Here is a 6,824-nt window from a genome sequence, read left to right as displayed (position 1 = left end):
TAAATTCGTGCTCTTGCTGTGATGCTATTTTCTTGTGCTTGAATTGATGATTATGGTATGTTTATGGGTGAAATTACATGTTTCAAAGTATGTATAAATGTTAAGTTATGAAATTATGCTTAATTGATGAAATTTGATATGTTTTGATTGAAAAGAGATGTGATTCATATTCCATTAATGTGGTTATTGTTAACTGATGCTATTGTAAGTGAATTATGATTTGGGTATACTTAATTGTGGATTGATGATGAGAAATAAATTGTTGCTGGTGGTTTTGTGAAATTGGTGAAGTTGAGTTAAGTGTTCATGTGAAGGACCAAAATGAACTTTTTGATATATATATGGTTGTTGACTGAAATTTTGTTATTGTTGGATGAATTGAACCTATGAGAATTTCTGTTTTCATGTTGTGGTTATGTTAGTTGAGTCGTTTGGGAGAAAACGGGTTTTTCGTGTGAAATGTCGATGTTTAAGCGTTTTCGCCAATAAGTGATTATGTGAGGTTTTGGAAAATGACTTTTGGGATGGTTGAAACATGAAATTTTTATAGATTATGTTAGAGTCAAGTGTCAGGATCGTGTAGGTGAAAACGGCATCAAAATCCGATTAACGGTTTGCATTTTACGCGCGAAATGGTGAAAAACGCACTTTTTGGAAAAGCTGTAAGCGAACAGGCCAGAAGCAGACTTCAGAAGCACACTTCAGAAGGGCAAAAGTTATGGTGCATAAGTTATTTCCTTATGCACCGTGCATAAACACATCACAACCATCAGATTTCTTTTTTTTTGAACAAAAATGGTTTTGGCTCACTTTGGGGGTGTAGGAAGCAATTATGTTGGGATTTATGCACGGTGCATAAGGATTTCCTTATGCACCATAACCACTCCCATAAGGGTTCTCACTAAATATTAAAATGATTCTCACCAAAATTACCATTTTACCCTTACCCGTCAAATGACTAAAATACCCTTCTAATACGGTAATCCACGTAAATGCACCCGACGACAATTAAATACACACAAGCACAATTAATCACACACAAACACAATTAAAAGTAATTAAAATAAATCTAGCTAAAAAATCGGGCTGTTACAACTCTCCCCCCTAAAAGAATTTTCGCCCTCGAAAATTTACCTGAAGGAAACAACTCCGGATACGAAACCCTCATCCTACTCTCCGGCTCCCAAGTAGCACTCTCACCAGTTGGTCCAACCCAAATCACTTTGACTAAAACAATCTCTTTGCCACGCAAACGCTTCGACTCACGATCCTCAATCCTAACCGGCAAAGTCTCAACCGTCAAATTATCTCTTACTTCCAACTCATCCACTTGAATCACATGAGACGCATCATGCACATACTTCCTCAACTGAGACACATGAAACACATTATGAAGATTCGACAAAGACGGTGGTAACGCAATCCGATACGCTACAACCCCAACCTTCTCAATGACATCAAACGGCCCAACAAAACGAGGAGTCAACTTCCTACAATTCAAAGCACGACCAACTCCGGTCATAGGATTCACCCTTAAAAACACGTGATCACCAACTTGAAACTAAATATCCTTCCTCCTCTTATCATGATAACTCTTCTGTTAACTCTGAGACGCCTTCATCTTCTCCTGAATCATCTTAACCTTTTCCATAGTTTCTTGCACAACTTCCGGTCCTAACAAAGCACTCTCTCCGGACTCAAACCAACATAACGGTGTCCTACACCTCCGACCATACAAAGCCTCAAACGGTGCCATTCCGATACTAGCATGAAAACTATTGTTGTAAGTAAACTCAATCAACGGTAAACATTCGTCCCAACTGACACCTTGCTCCAAAACACAAGCTCTCAACAAATCCTCCAAACTCTGAATAGTCCTCTCTGTCTGCCCATCGGTCTGAGGATGGTAAGCAGAACTCAATCTCAAGTTAGTTCCCAAAGCAGCTTGCAAACCTTCCCAAAACTTAGAAGTAAACCTCGGATCCCGATCCGACACAATACTAGAAGGAATACCATGCAATCTAACAATCTGCTCAATGTAGATCTCAGCCAACTTCGCTACCGACATACCAGTCTTGATAGGAACAAAATGCGCTGACTTCGTCAACCGATCAACAATCACCCAAATCGAATCGAAACCCTTATTAGTCTTAGGCAACGCTCCAACAAAATCCATAGAAATGCTATCCCACTTCCACTCTGGCACAAATAACGGTTGCATCAAACCCGACGGTCTCTGATGTTCAATCTTTGATTTCTGACAAACCAAGCAAGAATAAACAAACTCAGCAATCTCCTTCTTCATTCCAGGCCACCAAAACAACCTTTTCAAATCCTGATACATCTTAGTTGCTCCTGGATGAATACTCAAACTACTTCTATGACCTTCGTCCAAAATTTGCCTCTTAAGCTCAAACACATCTGGCACACAAACTCGATCACGAAACATCAAAACACCATTCTCATCCAATCTAAAGTCTCCACCTTTACCTTGATTAACCATTGTCACTCGGTCCACGAGTTCCAAATCCTCCTTCTGACCATTCTTGATCTCTTCCAAAATATTGCTTGTCAACTTCAACATACCCAACCTCACACCATCAGGTGTCAACTCACTAACCAAACTCAAATCTCGAAACTGCTCAATCAATTCCAACTCTTTAACCATTAAAGCAGACATATGCAAAGTCTTTCTACTCAAAGCATCCGCAACAACATTAGCCTTTCCGGGATGATAACTCAACTAAAAATCAAAATCCTTAAGATATTCCAACCATCTTCTCTGCCTCATATTCAACTCTTTCTGATCAAACAAATACTTCAAACTCTTGTGGTCACTGAACACCTCAAATTTAGAACCATACAGATAGTGCCTCCAAATCTTCAATGTATACACAACAGCCGCCAATTCCAAATCATGAGTCGGATAATTCTTCTCATGCACTTTCAATTGCCTTGAAGCATAAGCTACAACCTGACGATTCTGCATAAGCACACCACCAAGACCCATCTTAGAAGCATCACAATACACCACAAACGATTCCTTCGGATTCGGCAAAATCAACACCGGAGCTGAAGTCAACCTCTTCTTCAACTCTTGGAAACTCTTCTCGCACTTGGCATCCCAAACATAAGCTTGTCCTTTCCGAGTCAACTGCGTCAATGGTAACGCCAACTTAGAGAATCCCTCAATGAACCTCCGATAATAACCGGCCAAACCAAGAAAGCTTCTAATCTCAAAAACAGACTTAGGAGACTCCGACTGCAACACTGCATCAACCTTGGAAGGATCCACAGAAATACCACCCTTAGAAATCACATGACCAAGGAAACTCACTTCCTTCAACCAAAACTCACACTTAGACAACTTGGCACACAACTGGTTCTCTTTCAAGACTTGCAACACAATCCTCAAATGCTCAGCATGCTCTTCCTCAGACTTTGAATACACCAAAATATCATCTATGAACACCACCACAAAACGGTCCAGATAAGGATGAAATATTCTATTCATGTATTCCATAAAGACACCTGGCGCATTAGATACTCCAAATGGCATCACAGAATACTCATAGTGTCCATACCTCGTTCGGAACGCAGTTTTGGATATATCTTCTGCCTTTACTCTAATCTGATGATATCCTGATCTCAAATCAATCTTACTAAACACCTTTGCACCCACTAGCTAATCCATCAAATCATCAATCCTTGGAAGTGGATACCGATTCTTAATCGTCACCTTGTTCAACTGCCGATAATCCACACACAACCTCATGCTTCCATCTTTCTTCTTAACCAGCAATACTGGAGCACCCCACGGTGAAACACTCGGTCTAATAAATTGCTTCTCAAGCAACTCTTCCAACTGATTCTTCAATTCACCCAACTCCGATGCAGACATCCGATACGGCGCAATCGAAATAGGACTCGTGCCTGGCACCGAATCAATTGCAAACTCTACTTCCCTCTCCAGCGGTAACTCGGTAATATCCTCTGGAAAAACCTCAGGAAACTCTTGCACTACCGACAAATCACTAACTCCTTTCTCACCACTAACCTTTAAGGATGCAAACATCATAAACACACAAGCCTCACCTTCTAAAGACTTCTTCACTTGCCCCGCGGTCAAAAACATCCTCTCTAACTCTTCTACCGGTTTAGAAAAAGTCACACTCCTAGTCAAACAATTAATGCTAACCCCAAAAGCTAACAACCAATCCATACCAAAAATCACATCCATATGCTTCAACGGAAGACAAACAAGATCCAACTCAAAATCAACATCACCAAAATTAACAGGACACTTAGCACACATAAAAGAAGTAGTCACCGAACCGCTAGCCGGGGTGTCAATAACCATTCCACGCAACAAAGGAGTTACAACCAAATCCAAACGTTCAACACAACTAGCCGAGATAAAAGAATGAGTAGCACCAGTATCAATAATTGCAATCAAAGGAGTACTATTGATAAAACACATACCTCGGATAAGATTATCCGGCTGCTCCACCTCCTCCGCATTCAAAGCAAACACCTTTCCCGCCGCCTTCTTCGGCTTGGTACACTTGGTACTAATATGACCCTTCTCTCCACAATTGTAACAAGTAATCTCTCTTGCAACACCTCTGCAATCGGCCGCCTTATGACCCGCTTTCCCACACTTGTGACAAGTAAAATCATTCTTGCAATCACTAGCATAATGACCCATAGCTCCACACTTAAAGCACTTGACTTCCGCCAAACTTGGCTTAGAGCCCCCACCAGATTCTCTCTTCTTTCCTTTATCCTTGCTGTAAGGTTTCCCAACTCCATAGCCCTTCCCTTTCTTCTCATTATGAGCCTTGTAGTAATTAGACTTAACCTTCCCAGCATCATCAAACATACGACACTTATGCACCAAAGTATCAAAGTCTCGGATCTCCTGAACACACATGTACTGATAGATATCCGGCCTAAGCCCACTCTCAAACTTCACACACTTCGAAACCATAGCATCCTCAGCATTGATGTAGGGACAAAACCTTGCAAGCTCCTCAAACTTCGCCGCATACTCGGCCACGGACATACTCCCTTGCTTCAAATTCAGGAACTCCACTTCCTTCCTAGTCCTCAAATCCTCTGGAAAGTACTTCCTCAAAAACTCAGTCTTGAACCTTGTCCAAGTCACAACCCCTCCATCAATCTCAAGTCTTCCCTTAGCATTGGTCCACCAATACTCAGCCTCCTCAGCAAGCATGTGAGTAGCCAACCTCACCTTCTGATCGTCACTAGTCCCCATAGCACGAAAGATCCTCTCCATGCCTTGCAACCATGTCTGAGCTCCATCTGGGTCGAACCTTCCCTTGAACGTAGGTAGATTGTTTCGCAAGAAACGATCAAGCCTCCGCTCCTCAGCTTCTCCCTCATTCTGACGACCAATCGCCGCTTGCTCATTCGATTGAGCCAACACCTGAGCCATCGCTGCCAAGGCTTGTGCAATCGCCGCATCATCACGACCTCCTGCCATGTTCGCACTACACAACCATCTAACCGATAAGAAACAACACAACAAAGATTAATCTAAACACGACTAACCATGGCTCTGATACCAACTTGTAACGCTCCTATTTCTATTAAAGCAATTAAACATGCGAATAATACATTTATTCAAGAAATAGAGATTACGTCTTATTCAAAATTCAAAAACCGATAGACATGTATGTAAGCCTCAACAGTTACAGCGGAATACAAATCAGAGTGATCAAATATATACATGCCATGAGCAAATAAATCATATCCCAAAGATAAATCTCAAAACCCAAACATACGGGTAGTCATCAACAAAATAATAATTCAAAGGAAAAATATAACAACCTAATCTAGACCGACACGACAAGCCTAGATCAGAGCCGACACAACACCGATATCGGAGGAAGCTCCTGATATCCCACGCAAAGACTCACTGAGACTACTCCTACACAACGTCTACTCACCCATACAGGCAAGTAGGCGGTTAAAACCACTGGGGGTAAGCATTACATTATCATAATCCAGATAATAATCAAATTAAATAATATCATGTACTTGAATAATATTAGTCATGCATAAATACTTATACCACAACTTGATAGTTCGTATCCACATATATCAATCACATGAATAATTATCCAATCTTAAATATTCATTCACAGCATCAATCATAGACAATCATTATCAACATTCATTCATCTCAAATCATCACCAATCACACAATTCACATAGGACTCATGCTATGATATGCACTTATGGACACATAAATGCATGCGGTACCAAATCTCAAGAAGGTTGTCACCTTTCGATGCCACTTGCACATCGAATGTAAGGGCTCACACCTGCCTTACAATAATCTCGAAGTAAAAGAGTTCAACTCTTTTACAGCAACAACGACTATGATGCATGGACATGTATAAGGACTCGATAATGCGACAACAATTCACAATCTCAACTCAATATATAGGACAACACCCAATTATATTGATTATCTCCACAACATTGCATTATCAAGAAAACATGCCCACACAAATAAATCATAGTATTCATCATCACACATCAACATATTTACCAATAATCAACAATGTCATATGTAACACCCTACTTCTATTAAAGCAATTAAACATGCGAATAATACATTTATTCAAGAAATAGAGATTACGTCTTATTCAAAATTCAAAAACCGACAGACATGTATATAAACCTCAATAGTCGCAGCGGAATATAAACCAGAGTAAATTCAAATATACATGTTAAGAATAAATAAATTACATCAACATAGATGCATCTTAAAAATCCCAACAAACGAGTAATCT

Source organism: Medicago truncatula, chromosome 8 (genome assembly GCF_003473485.1).
Source record: "Medicago truncatula cultivar Jemalong A17 chromosome 8, MtrunA17r5.0-ANR, whole genome shotgun sequence".
Lineage (NCBI taxonomy): Eukaryota > Viridiplantae > Streptophyta > Magnoliopsida > Fabales > Fabaceae > Medicago > Medicago truncatula.
The sequence above is the reverse complement of the archived record's forward strand: the minus strand, read 5'-3'. Positions refer to the sequence as shown.